Genomic DNA, 18043 nt, shown 5'->3' with positions numbered 1-18043 from the left:
AATGTGTTTTGCAGTAACAGAACACTAATAGATTTCTACTTGTTAATTTTTTAAAACAAATAATGTGAAATGCAAAGATGGAAATGTTATAACAGAAAATTGAGTTGTGTAGGTTAGAGTGTCAAGTGCCTCTGGGGACCATTCTTCATCTAAATACCCTGCTCTCGCTGTCTCTTTCTTGGAGTCCTGCTACTGACTCTGAGTGACCCTCACATGCTTCTGTCCTATAGATACCTGGAAATTGATATTTACATTTTAATTTATATAAGCATATGTTCCTTAAGTGTTATATATATTATATGTTGTGGATATCAATTTCATATCCAACACATAATGTTACAACAGCTACCAACCGATCCTTTAATTTTTTTGCAACATGCATCTTGACACTAAGTTCCCATCCTCCCAGGCTTCCGGATGGAGGAAGAGACTTGCAGATGGCTTTTCTTTTCAACAGGGAACTGATTCAAGGAGGAAAAATAAGCCTATCTGGATTTTTTGTCTCTGTACAGAAATTGTAAAGCCAGTTACACTCCCACCACCTCACCTTGGGCCATTCTGTCTTTGCCAGTTGTATTAGTCAGGCTTCTCCAGAGAAACAGAACCAATGGATAACTATATATCTATATGAATTGGCTTATACAATTACAGAAGCTGACAAATCTTAAGATCTGCTGTCAGCAAGCTGGAGACCCAGGGAAGCCAATGGTGTAGTTTCAGTCCAAAGACCAGCAGGCTTGAAACTCAGGAAGAGCCAATGTTTCAGTTCAAGTCCAAAGGCAGGAATAACTGTTCCAGCTCATGCAGTCAGGTGGGAGTTCTCTCTTCTTTAGGGAAAGGCCAGCCTTTTTTCCTATTCAGATGTTCAACTGATTGGATGAGGCCCACCCAATTTGGGAGAGTAATCTGCTTTACTTAGTCCATTAATTTAAATGTTAAATGCATCCAAAAACACCTCCACAGAAACACCTAGAATGATGTTTTACTAAATATCAGGAAATCCCATGGCCCAGTCAAGCTGACACATAAATCAACCATCGCACCAGTTCAGTGTAAGAGAAAACAAGATTTAAAAATAAGAAGGAACAACTTTCATCAACCTTAGTACAGTAAAAACACAGTATTTTTCCTTAAAGTCATTTTATATGAGTAGTACATTCACATGGTTCAAAAATGAGAAAGTATTAAAAGGCATAATGAAAAGTCTTTGGCCCCTTCTTCCCCCCCTCCCCCACCATCCCCATTCTCACCAACACCTTTACCTTAAGTTTCTTATGCACCTTTCTTGACTTTTTAAAAATGATGCTTGCAAATATGAACATAGTCTTATTTTACCTAACATAAAAGGTAAAATATTTACTCATTATTCTGCAGTTCTTTTTTAACTTAATGTACTTTGGAGAGCTCTATTTTATCAGTACTTAGTTTACAAATAGCACTTTCAAGTTTGCATACTGCTTACAAGTGCGGTTTATTTTCTAGTGAGTTTCTCCAACCAGGAAGGAGTTGAACCTGGCAACTTCTTTTCCATTGTACCTCTGTTGGAGGCAATGAGAACAACGTGTAGGTTTATTGGAATAGATGGAGGAGAAGAAAACTAAACCATATATATATAATATATATATATATAGCTTTTGCTCTAATGAGGGACAAAACACTTTCTGCCTGAAGCAACACGGTATTCAAAGATATCTGCAGTAGGGGCTTGGAAGCAGCTAGTGATCAAAAGATCTTGTATATTCATTCAACAAATATTTATTGACCCTTGCTCTTCCTAATGTAATAAATAGCTTCAGCAAAGATGTTTAAGAAATAACATTAAGTAAAAAAAAAAAAGGATCAAAAAGTTTTTATAGGACGGTAATTCCTTTCAAAAATGTACACACACAGCATATGCATATAGATGTCCAAAAGTATATATACAATAAAATTTACTTAAAAGTGTTTATATCTTTGTAATGTGGAAATATATATATATGTTTCTTAGCCATGTTTTATATATTTTGACAGTTATCCTCTATAATAGTTATATATTTAAAAAAGGGGGAAAAGTAAATTCAGAAATAAAGAGTGAAAAAAAACTAGTAATCAATCCTGGGGGTCTTTATACCAAAGATACATCCAGCACAATTGGGGAGGATGAAGTAAATTATGAAATACTTACTGTAAAACTTTAGATTCTCTTACCCTGACAGCTTAAGGTTGATGCTCATAGTTCCTTACCTGGCATAGAAGTCATCTGACCTACAGTCCATATTCAGTATTAGTGATGAGGAAAATCAAAACAATTAACATTCTGGTTTATTACTAAGACTCTATGAACTTAATTATATTGATAAAATTCCTCTGAAAGTGGCCACTCTCTGGTAAAAAGATAAATTTGCTCTCCAAAGGCAGTGGAGTATAGTAGTTCAGAATAAGGACTCTGGAGCAGGCTGCCTAGATCCAAATGAGTCTACCCCTGACCTGAGACCTTTGAAAGGGAAAAGTGCATGGACATGTGGACACTGGAGCCCAATAATCTTGTCTCCAAATTTTGACTTTCTTACTCTCTCTGAGCCACAATGTCTTCATTATTAAAATGGAGGTAACAATCCCTACCCCACGGAGGAGCTGGGAACAGACAGACAGACAGACAGACGCACACACACACACACACACACACACACAGAGTATGTAGCCTGTATAATGCCTGGTAACAGTAAGTGCTCAATAAATATTATTTCCTTTGCCCCTTAAAAGAAAACCATTCTCTTCCTTTATAAGCTGTCCTTAATGAAAATGTTCCTAATTTATTTAGCTTTTCAAATATTCTAGACATTCATTTCTCACTTATCTAAAAACTCTGTATCATCTCATCAACACTTTTATCAATCAAACATCTGTGTTAGACATTCTCAATAAAATAGGCAACATTTCAGCCTATCGTCTTGGGAATTCTGGCAACATTAGATGACCAGACACCAGAGTGAGGAAGACCTCCCCACCAAACATATAGACTGTACCCACCAGCAACATTTGCTGCAATACCACTGCGGGAAAAAATTACCAGTCACAACACTCCCAGAGGGAAGAGGATTTTTATCAAAACAAACCTCACAGATGGGGAAGGAGCTTTGTTATGGACAACAAAATATCCCTGCAGAATAGGAAGCCCCCGAAGGGTATATTTGTAGAGATAATGGAGAACAGGCACCTATGTAATAATTTAGGAGCCAAAACAAAAGACTGCCTACCTGCTTCTCCTTCACACACACAAATCTACCCCTCTGCACTTTTCTCTGCCATGAAACACACCTATGGTCCTGGGCTCTAGAAAGATAAATGATCAGAACAAAGGGAAGAAGTCAGTTCTTTCGAGAATCAATGTCATTGCTTTTGGAATAAATGCGAGTGGCTAAGGAATCCCCAGTTATGGGTGGAGAGTCCGCTTCATTGTGTCCACTCTTTCTGCTTGGTTTGGGGCTCAGTTTGATCTCTTCTGATGAGATGGTATCCATGTGGCTCAGCTGAGGTTTTAAAACCCCAACAGCTCCAAAACACCGGGAATTGTGACGGCAGAGGGCTCCTAGGGAAAAAACTATACTGATGATTCAAGTGAGGACAATCTCTAATTTTCAAAAAGTTTAACAGGGCCCAGGGACTGACATGTGCATCACCCATATGAATTCTTATTATCACCCTGTAACACATGGTCCAAGCTGGCTTCCTGGGTGTGCAACTAGGGTAGTTGATGATCTTGCACTCAAAAGAGCCTCATACTAGGATTTGTGTTCTGCTATCATCATCTTGAAATTGTTAGCAATTTTTGAACAAGAGACATCACATTTTTATTTTGCACTGGGCCTCAGAGATTATGTAAGTGGTCTTACACAGTGTCTTCTATTTTCTGTTGTCAAGAAAAGCAAATAATTCTTTCCCATACTCTGCATTCTACCCCTAGTTGAAGATATATTTGAAGCCAAGAGATTGCTTCTGAATCCTGTTTTAGAGTTTATATTGCAAAACTGAAGTCCAGAAGGAAATTAATTTTAAAAATATTTTTTAAAATAAGTCACTGGACAATAGAAAAAAGTCATGGGTGAGCATAAGGGACACTTATGCCCAAAAGCCAAAGAAGAAAAAAAGTTTAGATGATTGACTTCCACATATTTGAGACTGTTAGAGTAAAAGAAAAGGAAGATCAAAGAAATAAACTTAATCTGGTTCCTAGGAGGTTAGCTCACCTTCTACAACCTCACAGAACCCCATGATCACTCACCAGATAGCAGAAATAAGGAAGAGCTGGATAAATTTATGACATAAGGAAGCTTATAGGTGACTTTTGGTGGATCAGGTTCCCGACTCACTTCCAAAATTTGCATATAGTGCATAAGTAAGGAGAGGGACACCAAAGTACCTGTCAACTCAAAAAAGGGAAAAGTGATGGATCTTTTGATTAGCCTATCCCAATACTTAAGGGTTTTAGTCCAGTATCATGATCAATGAACCAAAATTATTTCATTATCACTGCCCCTCATTCTCCTTTTCCCTTTGAGACCATTTTCTCCTTGATTGTTCTTTTCCTATGCATCCTCCTGAAAATTTTCTAGGAACTAATTTCACTAAAATTCCACCCTAACCCCAACGCCAAGACATTCAAAATTCACTTCAGAAATGAAGACAAAATGAAGACAATGAAGACAAAAGCCCAGGAAAGATACTGTTTCTGGGTCTTAGGGAACAACTGAGGGAATGTCACCAATAAAAGGCTCAAGCAGAGCGAGAGGAGAAGGGCGCTGATTATGAAAATTCCACCCAGTATGAAGTAGGCTAAATCAGGGAAGAATGACAGAAAGAGAGAGAATGATAACGACCTTCTTTTTTAGGGCCTACCCTCTGGTTTTCAGAGGCTCCAGTTCTAAAGACAGCATAGTAAATGTTGGTAGGTGTCAGCGAGAAGGAGTGGTCCTGAGGGAGACGGGGCAGTGAGCACTGAGGCTGCAGGCTGGTAATGACATGTAGCCCTCCCTTTTTAAACAAGGTCTTACTTGGTTTGTGTTTGAGCATCCAACACATTTTCTTACTGGTACAGTTGGTGAAAAGTGCACTGACAAGAACATTTGGCTCGCCAGGCAGTTCTATTTCTACCCAAGAAGAGAGGAGGAAAGACCCCCTGGGTGGCAGCCAGGAAATCACAGGTGAGGATCATGGCCCTGTTCAGTTTCTTCATCCTAAACCATCTATGGAGAGGCATCACCTAAGAAAGGGAAGAGGAAGGGAGGAATTACCTCAAACCCTCTATATTTACTTCTCATCCCTCAAAAACAATCCCTAATGATCCCTCATTCTTAAAACTCCCTTAAATCTTCCATTCTATCTCCAACATCCCCTCTGTAGTTCAACTCCTTATTCATTTAACAAATAGTGCATGCCCATACTATGTCATGCCTAAAGTTCTAACCTATCTCCCAGACTCCAGTTATGACCCTCACCACTCCAGATTTCAGATTAACAGCCCCTCCCCCAAATGCTTTATCAGGCCCTTCCTGATCGGAAGCCCCCTAATATGTCCATGATTACATCTAATGTAATCCTTTGGGTGACAGCCAAGCCCTTTCTTAATCTTACCTCAACCTATCTTCTCAACATTCTCTCTACCTACCCTTCTTCAAAAATTCAGTGCTCTTCCCCCACTCCCCCCCCCCCCCCAATTTGTCATACTGTTTCCCAAATTCCATATAGTCAAGATCTCCTGGAATGGGTTCCATTTAAACCTTTTATCCCATTGTCCACTAAGTACCATTCACACATCCCTCACTCATTCAGCAAATGAACATGTCTTGAGCACCTCCTGTGTGCACAGTGCCTACACTGTTCTGGGTGCCTGATACTGGTTTGCAGAAAAATATGATTATATGTGGAGATATCCCTAAAGTGGTACAACCCCTTGTCAGTGCTCATCCTATCTACTAGGTCCTCCCTCCTCCCTCTTCCCATCAGCTGGTATAAATCCATCCTTCAAGGCCCAAGCTTGGGTTGGAAACATACCCACTCAGACTGTCCAAACTGTGTTCACCTTGTGTGAACATACATGACAATGACTGACTGCCTGACTTCATATTCAATCACGTATCACTTTCATATATTTATTTATCTTTTCCTCTCTGAATGTTTTGACTTCCAAGATGAAATGTTCTGAGGACTTCTTTTTAACATCCATAGCACATAGGACAATGCTTTTTACTAAAAAAAATATAGCAATTTTTAACCAAAAAAATAGAAAAATAAGGATAACAATAGCATCTTTATTGGTCTTCCTCCCTTTCCATATAACTTCATTGATGAGAGAGGCAGTTCTGAGGTCCTGGGCCAGTATACCGTTCTTATATCACACACTTTCCATTACAGTTTATTTCTGTTCGCATCTCATTACTTTTTTCTTATCTTCCTGGTCTGTCTTCTTTTGAGCCTATTGTCTTTGCATTTTTATCCTTTCTCCCTCTTTGTTTTTCCATTAAGTTAACCCCACCACATACAGTTACACACACACATTCTTTTTTTCTCTCAATTCTCTGTGCTCTTACCCAGCGAGGCTCAATCCTGGTCTCCTCCCTAGCATTCATTCAGCAAATAGTTAATGACCATGCCTATTATGTGCCAGGCTCAGCTCTAGGCACTGGGGGTTCAGTACTTAATAAGTTAAATAAAGTCCCCATTCTCATAGTACTTGCATTCTTATTGGAATAGATAGAAAATAGTCAAATAGAGAACAATTAAGCAGGCTGGACATAGGATGGAGAGGTGGCACAGTGTTACTTTTATATAGGATGGTCAGAAAAAAATCTAATTATATGGCATCTGAGCAGAGAGCTAAGAAAATTAAAAAATGAACTGAGCAGGTATTTGAAAGGACCACATCCAAAGGCTTAGAGGTTGGAGAAGGCAAGCAAGGAGGACAGTATAGCAACTGGAGTAGAGTGAGAGGGGCGAGGTCAGAAAGGAGGTGGGGGGGCAGACTGCATAGGATCCAGTAGGTAATGATACAGAATTTGGTTTTGTTCTGCGAAGCTACTGGAGGGTTTGAGCAGAGACATGACATGATCAGACTCACATTTCTATGGATTCTTTCAGTTTCTATATTAGGATTAGACTATTGGACGAGGGTTTAAGCAGGGAACTTAGTAAGTTATTGTGATAATGATATAATATGAGATGATGGTGGTTTTGGCCATGGTCCTAATAATGGAGGCCATTAGAAGTATCACATTCTGGGTTCACTTCGCAGGAAGAACCATTGCACTTGATGATGGATTAGACATGGGATATGAGAGAAACAGGAGTCAGGGATGGCCTCAAGGTTTTTGGATCTAGATCTGTAAACACTGAGTTTCTCTTTACTGATATGGGTAAGACCAAGTTGGATGTGCAAAGCAGTGAAAAGCAGTTTGATTTTAGACATCCCGCATTTGAGATGCCTGTTAGATATCTGAAGATGTTAAGTAATTATATATATTAGCATGGACTGCAGGGAGAAGGTTCAGACTAGAGACACAGGGATTTAAGTCTGAGAAACATCTACAATACACAGGAATTAAAACCACTGAGAGTAAATGAGATCAACCTGGGTATAAATATGGCCAAAGGAGAGACGTAATCCTAGGACTGATCTCTAAGGCTTTCCAGCATTTAGAGGCCTAGAAATGAGAAGTACCCAACAAAGAGGACAAAGTTGCCAATGAAATAGGAAGAGACTAGATGAGAGTGATGTCCCAGAAGCGAAGAGAAGAAAATGCTTCATCAGGAGGAAGTATCTAACTATGTCAAATGCTATTCATAAGACAAGTAAGGTAAGGAATGAGACTGATCCCTGATTCAGCAAGGAGGAGGTCATTATGACCTTGAAAAAAGCTGTTTATAGAGTGGAATGATAGGAACAAAAGACTGACTAGAGGGAGGGTTTAAGAACAGACTGAGAAGAAATGGGGATAATGACAGCAGACAACTCTTTGAAGAAGAACTTTCAGAAAAAGGAAAGAATCTGCAGCTAGAAGCAAATGTGGGGTCAAAAGGTCCTTTGATTTTTAACATGCAAGAAGGAAATATTGGTAACTTGGATGAGAGAAGGCAGTATTCCCGGGGCAGGCTATAGATAAAATGAGCAAATCATCCATAGTAATTAGGAAGAAAGGCAGAATAAAAAGTTGATGAGATAGAATATGTGGGAAATGTGTTCTAGTTGCTTCTATTTTCTCAAAGGAATGGAAAGCAAGGTCATGGTTGAGGTGAACATGGGGGAGGAGGTAGTGAAGATCTGTGAAGAGAGAGCTGCAAACTAGCTATCTAGAAGAGTGGCCTGGGGAATTGTGTGGGATTACAGAAAAGCACTAGGGGTCCACTCAAAGTTAATGGTCATGAACTTACAGCTGGACAAGTTAGCCTGGTGTGTCTTTTTCTCCAGTTTCATTCACCTGTATGAATACAGGCAATGAATAGAAATGTGGATTTTTACAAGGGTTAGAATTCCACAGAACAAGTATGATGGAGCAAGTGGGTTGACAGGATATGCAAGAGAGTAACTATAATGGTGAACTATGGATCATAGTCTGGGTAAGGAGGGAAGCAAAGACAGAAGAAGGGTGGTGGACAAGACAGTATAAAATGGACCACATATGCCAGTGGTGTTAAAATGTTGTTAGAGTTGAAGTCTTGGAGGTAATGAGCTGGAAGGACAGAGGTGACAAGCAGAATGAGATGTTTGAGGCTGAATTATGGAGTGGGCATGATAAGATCTAAGGCAGTTTTTATAACCTGTAGCTCTCACAGCAGACAGACATTAGTACAAGGACTGAGAAATAATTTGGAGGTCACAACCAGCTTTTGGACTTTGTCTATTATTTATTTGGAATTAAAAAAATATATTTATGTATAAGTGAACATATATTTGTTACTAACTTCATATTTCTTACTTATATGTAGCAAAGGAAAGTAGTGGATTTAAAAACTTTCAGTTAAAAATACACATACATACACAAATGCATGTATAGAGAGTCCGGATGTAAAATGTATGACTGCGAACTGAAGTCAAAGAAGTTGGAAAACTCTGGTCTAAGTTTTGACCACATGAGAGGGCTGCTAGGAAGTAATGGAAAACAAGATCACTGGATGAGAGATGAGGGAAGGTCAGAGTACTGGAAAGATTGTCTTCCTGGATACTAAAATCACCAAGTATCATGATAGGGGAAGTATTGGGGAGTGATTTGTGACCTACGAGCTTAAATTTTCAAGGAATTACCCCAAGAGTCTATAGATGATAGCAAAAATAAGGGGAAGCAGTGGTGAAGTATGAGAGAAAAGCTTCAACACCAGGAGTTTTTAGGGAGGAGGGAGAACAATCTGGAAGAGCCAATGAGGAGCAAGAGAAAAACCTACTCACCTGCACGCCCAGTGGTGAAAAAGATAGGGAAGAAAAACCAGCTACCAGTAAGAAGGGCTGCAAAGGAAGCAGAGTCAGTGGGAGAGGATTAGATTTTGCTACAGCAAGAATGTTGAAAGGAATAGTCAAAGAGATGGAGAATACAGGCAATTTATTCTGCCTGCTCATTGGTGGGACCAGTTAGTGAGATCATAAACGTGGGAAAACCCTTCCAGTACTGGTCCTACTACTACGACTTAATGTGTGTCTTTGAGCATGGCAAATGTGTTCTCAACCAGCTATGGCACTCAACACAAAGCCATTCTTTGTTTGCAGCTCCTTTTTTTGCTCCAGAATTAGGAGGAATCCCTATGCTCAGAAACAAAGTCCCGAGGTGACCAAAAGAGATGTCAGGGTTACAACCAGCAAGAGGTTGACAGATTCTGGGCTTGGAGATGGGGGAGAATCAGGGGAGAGTGTAATGATGTTAGAGTATGGGAAAGACTGGGTTCCCTGGGATTTGGGCAGGAGGATAGCATTATAGGCCATGCCCTCTGCCACATTCCCTCTCCCATTCATCTCATTAAGGGATGAATTTGCAATTCAATTTTAGTTTGTATATCTACTAACTTATCAAAAATATACAATATGTTCACAATGATATGATCTAATAGAAGTGGCAGTAACTTAATGCAGAAAACTGTTAACTCTTAAAGCAATATGGTCACTAGAAAAATAGTTTAAGTTCAGTGTTTATACTTTTTTGTTGTAGAGAAGTACAACAGGGTAGATCAAAAACAGCTATGTTACAATAGAATGTATTTTTGTAGGGTAGGGGAATGAAAATACAAGTTCAAACACAAGAGGATGTAAAATTTCAAATGTTAAAGAAAATTTATTGTTTTAAATAGATGATAGTTTATCCTAAAAAATAATCCCAGTGTTATTTAGATTCACTTAGAAGAGTGATGGAACACATTTTAAAAGTCACAATTAATAATGTACTGGAAATCATATTCTTTACAACTGCTTGAACTTACGATGTGAAATTTTTAGATATCAATCTAAAAATGTACAAAGGGGTAGATAATCTTTCAAAAGGATATGCTTTCAAATCTTGAAGACTACCACCCTACAGCAGAGCTTCACATGTGATGTAACACAGTGGTTACAAACAGACTTAGGAGTTAAGTCTTTCTAGTGGTATGACATTGGATAAGTGACTTAAGTTCAGCTGTCTACCTATCTGTAAAATGGGGACAGTAAAAATACCCTGTCTCTAGAGATAAAGTTGTCTAACTTCCGCGTACGGGTTTGTTAAAATACAGACCACTGGGCCCCAGTCCCAGAGATTCTGCTTTGGCAGATCTGGGGTCAGGCCCCCAAATTTGCATTTCTAACAAGTTTCCAGGTGATGTTAATGCTGCTGGCTCAGGGACCACACTTTGAGAACCTTTGGCCTAGCTCATAAAATCATTGTGAGGATTAGAAAGTTAGTATATAAAAGTGCTTAGAACTGCACTGGCCCACAACAGGTGCTAAAACATATTAGCCAGTATCAGCAGTTAGGATCGGATTCACTGCAAAAGAAGACTCTGCTCCAGTGGGTTAAATAGAAAGGAGTTAGTATACGTCATTTAACACGAGGACCTGAGGTAAATCATCCAGGGCTGGCACCACTGCTCAAGAATGTCATGCAGTTCCCAGGCTCCTTCGGTCTTCTTTTCTCAGTTGTCTTTGTTCTGTGGTTTTCAGCATCATAAATCCATAATAGCTGCTGTTCCTCCAGGAATCTTGTCTGAATTCCAGATAGAAGAGAGAAGATCAAAGAAGTACAGGGTCAAGAGTTGATGAAACAGAGGGGAGGGTACAGCTCAGTAGTAGAGCACGTGCTTAGCATGCATGAGGTCCTGGGTTTAATCCTCAGTAACCCATTAAAAAATAAATAAACCTAATTACCCACCCCCACAAAAAAAGCTGATGGAGCATGCCACAAGTCACAGCCCCTCCTTCTGGAAAAATGTTTCTAGAAGCTCCCTATAAGCAACTTTCACTTAAATCTCAATGGTCAGACCCAGGCCACATGCCACCCCAACTACAAGGGAGAAGGGAAGGGAAGAATTTTGGCTCTCTAGCTATCATGATGGAGGTAATCAAAGGAGAAAGGAGTTTGGGATGAAAAGTATACAACATCTGCAGAAACTCATGCAAAATATCAAGTGTATGTGTATTTTTCTAAGGAGTCAATCCATAGCTTTCACCAGATTTTCAAAGATCAAAAAACTGGCTCTCAAGCCCACACTTCTTGACTCAAGCATCCAAATATTTTAACAAAAGGGATATTCACTCCCCTGCACACCCCATCTCAGACATCACATGAAATTATAAAACCTGACAGCATGGTTGCATTAATTTCTGTCTCTTTTCCTTTTTTAAAGATTCTACTAAACCTGTAAATGCTGCTTATATTATTTAAATACTTGTTTATAAGTAGTCCTACGGGGTACATTTTGTGTGTGTATGTGTTTTAATGTAACTTCCCAAATAGAGCATATACTTCTTTAAAAAACGTGTCTTCATATATTTTCTTCCTGTTACATTTGTATAAAGTTGGGGAACAAGGGGCATTAACTTAGGAGTTAAGTTCTTCTGTTCTTTATTTCAGGCTGGCATTAATAACTGGAGATTTGGGTTCCCTGACAGTAGAAACTGAATGGATATTTAAAGAAGGGAGGCAGGACTGGATTTATTCCCTTTCTGAGTGTTTAAAAGATTGCTTAATTTAGGAGTATAACCTAAATCCTGAAGGATTTGCATTCTTCAACATATCACTTCCATTTAATTGGAAGAAAGAAGGCTTATCTACAGAAATGTTTACTGGGATCATCTAGAATGTCATCTTGTTCCTAAAAACCTTAGATCAAAAGTACTAATTCTAAAGTTTCAGCTGATCAGTGTATATAATGGGTTAGGGAATGAATTCTGAAATTATTAAAATGTTAACAGTGAGAAACTTTAAAGGTATTTTTAAATGACACATCGTTTCATATTCCGGGAAAAGTGAACTTAGGAAGTTAATATTTGCTAGAAGGCTCACTGCCTACCAGCAGATGAGTCCGAGTTTGGTAGAAAGCACGTTATCACTTACAAACTGGCCAAGAGGATGTTCCAATGTGTAGAGAACAAGTGATTTACAAGAAACAAGGGACACTTTTTAAATAATGAGCTGACAACTTATAAAAGTTAGCCTTCATATAAAATTCAGTTTAGTTTTATCCTAACAATGTTACGTTAACATAGTTTTGTACCAAGCTTTTTGTATTAAATCATTTTTATTTTTTAATATTGAACTCAAGCTTTCTTTTGCAGTTGAGATATCCCGACTCTCAATTAGCAGACGTACTAGTTCCCTTATCTTGGACTTACCCTATTTATGGTTTAAAAATTTTTTGAAAAGGTAAATTTCCACTTTCTAGGCTCTTTAATGAGAAATACAAATTTCTTGAAAGTTGAAAATCCACTGACCAAGTTCATAGTCTCAACTTTGAGCATCCCTGCTTTAACTATCAGAACAGAGCAGCAGTTGGCAAATTTGTTTGGGGTTGTCCTAAAACCATGTTAAATGTTAATATGAATGGTTTCCCTAAATATGAATTCCTGGTGTCAGATGAGATGTGAACTCTGGTCTGATACTTTTTCAACTATTCATATACACAAACTCCCTTATTAGGTATTATGGGTTGAACTGTGTTCCCCACCAAATTCAAACATTGAAGTCTTAACCCTCAGTACCTCAGAATGTGACCTTTATTTGGAGAAAGGTTTTTAAAGAAGCAAAATGGGGAAAGGTTAAAGTGAGGTCATTAGAACGGGCCCTAATCCAATATGACTGGTGTCCTTATAGGAAAAGGGAAGGTGAACACAGTGACACACACAGAGGGAAGATGACGTGAAGAGACATAGGGAAAGAATCTACAAGCTGAGAGAGGCCTGAAACAGATATTTCCCTCACGGCCCTCGGAAGGCATCAACCCTGTTGACACTTTGATTTTGGGCTTCCAGCCTCCAGAACTGTGAGACAATGCATTTCTGTTCTTTAAGGCCCCAGTCTGTGCTACTCTGTAAAGACAGCCCTAGCAGATTAGTAGGGCAGGGATTCTCCCATATTGTACAAAGTTTTCTCTCATTCCTCACATCCAAAGACCGCTTCCTTCTTTCTCCATGCGAGGACACTGTTACACAAGAAAGAGCTGTGGCTGAAAATGTTCCCACATTTTACAAACTTAAAAACCTTTTCCTAAATACGTGGCCCCTCTGATGTCAGAATCTCCCAAATTTTAGCTTAACACAGACTGCGACCACAAGTGTTGTGGACAACTTTCATTCCGTCATGTTGCTTAAAAGGAAGTGGCTTGGTCACAATATTTTCTTTCTCTTTCCTATAGGCTGTGATTCAGTTTTGCCCTCATGAACAAGGACAGTGCTTTGGAGATTTCAAAGCAGCAAGAAAAGCACAGGCCACCGGAGAAGTTTTTGAAGAAGTCTCCTGGCTTGCCTTTCAGCAAGACATTCACATGATAAATACATTTTCTATCCTGCTTAAAGCACTGTTACTTGTTCTTTGGGGTACTAATCATATAAATAACCTAACTAATATATGGGGAAAAAAAGAGAATAAGGACTGTTAACTGAGGAAGTGGCCAAAGTTGATACACACTTACCTAGATTATTTCAAGAGTCTCTTAACTGATTTTACTGCTTTGGGTTTTGCCCCTGTCCAACACATTCTCCACATTCTGAGTATAATCTTTCTAATATATAAATCTGGTTATACTACCTTCTCATTTAAAACCACTGCCTAGAGTGGTACTGTCCAATATGGTGGCCACTAGCCATATGGACATAATAAATTAATAAAAATTCAATAAAATAAACTCAACAGTACTAGCTACACTGCAAATGTTCAATAGCCCCAGGTAACCAGAGACTACCATGGTGGACAACACAGATACAGGACATTCCCACCATTATGCAAAGTTCTACTGAATGGCATTGGGCTATAAGGTGCACATCTAAGACCCCCTGCATAATCTGTTAAGCTCTTTCTCTGCAGACTTACCTGATGTTGCTATACACTTCAGCAAAGAACAATAGGCTATTTCTTAGATCTGCTTTTTTTTTTTTTTTTTTAACAATCTCGCTGTCTGGGAATTCTCTCTCCACCATGTCCATCTGGAAAACAAGAATTCATTCTTTGTGTTACTTCTCTACACACACATACCCAAAAAAGCCAGGAGAACTGAACATGATTCAAGACTTATTTCTGAACATATCCTCTTTTCTGCTATCCCTGAAAAGAATGGCTGATCCAAGAAGTTCTTCAATTTAAAAAAATCACAAAATTTAATTTTACCCAAAATTTAATTTTTTACCCAAAAAACACCTGATTAAAAAATGGAAAAAAAACTTGAAGAAATATTTCTCCAAAGAAGATATATAAATGGCCAATAAGCACACAAAAAGATGATCGACATCACTAATCATTAGGCATATGCAAATCAAACCCGCAATGATATCACCTCACATCCCTTAGGATGGCTACAAAAAACCCAGAAAATAACAAGTGTTGGCAAGGAGGAGGAGAAACTGGAATCCTTGTACATTGCTGGTGGAATTGTAAAATGGGGGAGCCGCTATGGAAAACAGTATGGAGATTTCTCAAAAAACTGAAAGTAGAATTGTATGATCCAGCCGCTCCACTTCTGAGTGTGTATGCCCCAAAGAACTGAAAGCAGGGTCTTGTAGAAATATTTGTACACCCATGTGCAATAGCAGCATTATTCACAATAGTTAAAAGGTGGAAGCAATCCAAGTGCCCATCAATGAATAAATGGATATGTAAAATGTGGTATATACATACAATGGAATAATAGTCAGCCTTAAAAAGAAAGGAAATTCTGACATATGCCACAACATGAATGAGGCCTAATTTATCCTCAACCACATCCTCAAACATCCCTGATTCTCAAACCATATAATGATCCTGCTTTTCTAAGGACAAGACCACAGATATATATAAGAAATGTAGAGAAGATCTATAAAAAGGTATTTATGCTGATATAAATAAGGCTGGAGTGAGTTGCAAACAAGGAGGAAGGATACAGGGTAAAATGGTAGTTGGTTAAGAAAAAAACACACCTACCAGGAGCTACTGAGCAAGAAACATTTACTTGTAGCAGACTCGGTGCTGTGTCTGAGAGGATGCATGTGACCAGGACATTGCTAGGCAGTCTCCAGCCAGAGTGAGGGAGCTGGGGCCAGCTGCCATGAAGAGAATAACTTTGTTTTATTAAATAACTAACAACTTTTTTTTTTTCCCTGACAGAAAAGACACTAGAATTCTATTACTGAGCTCCTGGCAGTGCGGGAAAATCCTTCTATGGATTTTATTTTTGTTGAAGGAAAAAAATATGCTGAGTTCCTCAGATTAGACAAGGATAAAACGAGAAGTCTCTTCTACTCGTTGCTTGTTTTATCCAAGTTTTGGACTCAGTACCTTGTTGGTAAATTTCAGTCGGAGAGCCTGCACACACAAAGTAAGTGCCAGTTCGGCCACAGTGCCTCGACTGGGCAGCGTCAGAAGGATGGTTTCTGCCCAGAATAAAAGGTGAGCTTCACCTCTTGGATCTGACAGTAGTCCAGTGGTTGTTACCACCCGACTGTGCACTAGCATTCTCTAGAAAATTTAAAAGCGCTCAGGCTGTGGAGATGCACTGCTCTTGTCTGAACTAAATCCACTCTCACCCCCATCATAACATTACACATCTCATATTTACTTGATGCCCAGAATTATCAAACAGTGCACTCAACACAGTCACATTTCTGCCTTCCGGGTAACGGTTTTCCACAAGATATTATCAACCAGAGCGCGTGGACTCTCCAGAACCTGTCGCTCAAGAGCCGGAATCCCTCCCTGCTTTCATCCGCCCCTCCCAACCACATCCATGAGCAGAGACCTACCGCCTGCTGTCGTCCACGAGGCCAGTCGGCTTCCGATGGACCCTGTCGGGTGAGGAGTATCCAGGTCTGTGCCTCTGCTCCGTGGCCAGATGGGTCTCCGCACAGTCATCCACTCGGTTCAGCTCCAGAATCCGCGTAGGTTGCGTTGGGGTCAAAAGGCGAAACGCCAGAACTTACTTGCCTTCATTCTCCACACTCCCCATCACCTACGGATTTTTGCAATCTGCTGCTTCTTCCTAGCAAGCCACCTGGGGGCCACCTCTAGAACCAGACTTAGGTTTCTCGACATTTGAAGTCCCACCTTTGTCAGCTTGGAGGCTCCGAAGACTGACCCTTCTCTAGCCACCTGGAAGCATCAGGCGGTCCTGCTTGGGGACAGGATTCAGGGTGTCGGTTCCCGAGCTCGCGGAAGAAAACAAGACTGTGAACACTTAGGCCTCTGGGGTGGAATAACGAGACAGGATTGTTTACAGCCTCTGACGTTATTTCCAGGTCCGCTCTAGGAACCTGGGAGGTTTCTGAGTCTCTGTGGTTATTTCTTGCTGTTAATGCTCCACGTGACTTTAATCTCTCCTCGGCTCTACCTTCTAAGTGGACCTGGAAGGGTTTATGTTTGAAAGAGAAATTATTTGGGAAAACTTCAAAAGCATATATGCAAAGATAGAATAGTACAATGAATTCTATGTACATATCTCACATCTTCAACAATTATCAGCTCATGGCAATATTACTAACCTATAACCAATCCTCATTCCTCCCAACGCATTGTTTGAAGTGAATATCAGACACGTGGCATTGATCCATTTAGCACAGCCTAGACTAAGGTGAGGCGAGTTAGGCATTTGCACAAAATTTAGGAGGCTGCCAAAAAGCTTAGCAAAAGAGACAAAAAATATTTTAAAGCAACATTAAAAAAAATAAAAATTAATGCTGACTGGGACATCATGCTGTACACCAGAAATTGACACATTGTAAGTGACTATACTTAAATTCAAAAAAGAATTTAAAAATTAATTCAAAAATCCGTAATGAATATAATATAAAAATTTTAAATAGTATTACTGAGTTTCCGTTTTGCCTCAAGCTTCTATAGGACTGACACAGGACTAAGTATCTCTAAAATGTAAGGACCTTTTTGAAAAACATAATCACAGTATCGTTATCACATCTAAAAATAACAAAAATAAGAGCATCAAGTATCCAATCGTTCAAATTTTGCCAATTTTAGATATTTTATAAATATATTCTATAATATATATTATGACAATCATATATAAGACATATATTATATATACACTTTTAAAAAACAATTCATAGGATATATGTCTTAAGTTTTTTAAATCAATAATGTCTCTCTTTTCCCTTTTAATATATTTTTAGAAGAAACCCGAGGCTTTCTACAGTCTGGATTTTGTCTCCCAGGGACTTTTAACTCAAGTCACTTCCTCCAGTATAGAGAAGGAAAAATAATCTTTCCTTCTGCCCTTCTAAGTTCTCAGCTAGGGCCCCTGTAACAAAAGACAGATTAAAGAAAAAAATATACAAATTTATTTGTTTTATGTGATATGGGAGCCCTCATAAAGAAATGAAGACTCAGGCATTTGTAGTTGAATGCACGTATACTGAATC

General features: G+C 39.1%; 1 long non-coding RNA gene across 4 annotated transcripts; it reads right to left on the bottom strand.

The window, feature by feature from the left end:
- Positions 1-966: 966 nt before the first annotated feature.
- LOC105106209 (uncharacterized) lies at positions 967-16877 on the bottom strand. 4 transcript variants are annotated; one of them, XR_010376722.1, is made up of 7 exons: positions 16415-16877; positions 15597-15715; positions 14514-14626; positions 11045-11192; positions 9416-9472; positions 4262-5239; positions 967-3568 (listed from the first exon to the last, which is right to left on the bottom strand). It is a non-coding gene; the product is annotated as an uncharacterized LOC105106209 (long non-coding RNA). The 4 variants fall into 4 exon arrangements; XR_010376723.1 differs by lacking the exon at positions 9416-9472; XR_838735.3 differs by lacking the exons at positions 967-3568; positions 4262-5239; positions 9416-9472 and having other exon boundaries at positions 10265-11192.
- Between the last annotated feature and the right edge of the window lie 1166 nt (positions 16878-18043).

The sequence above is a fragment of the Camelus dromedarius genome, chromosome 19 (assembly GCF_036321535.1).
Source record: "Camelus dromedarius isolate mCamDro1 chromosome 19, mCamDro1.pat, whole genome shotgun sequence".
Taxonomy (NCBI): Eukaryota; Metazoa; Chordata; class Mammalia; order Artiodactyla; family Camelidae; genus Camelus; species Camelus dromedarius.
This window is presented reverse-complemented; position numbering and strand designations above follow the sequence as displayed.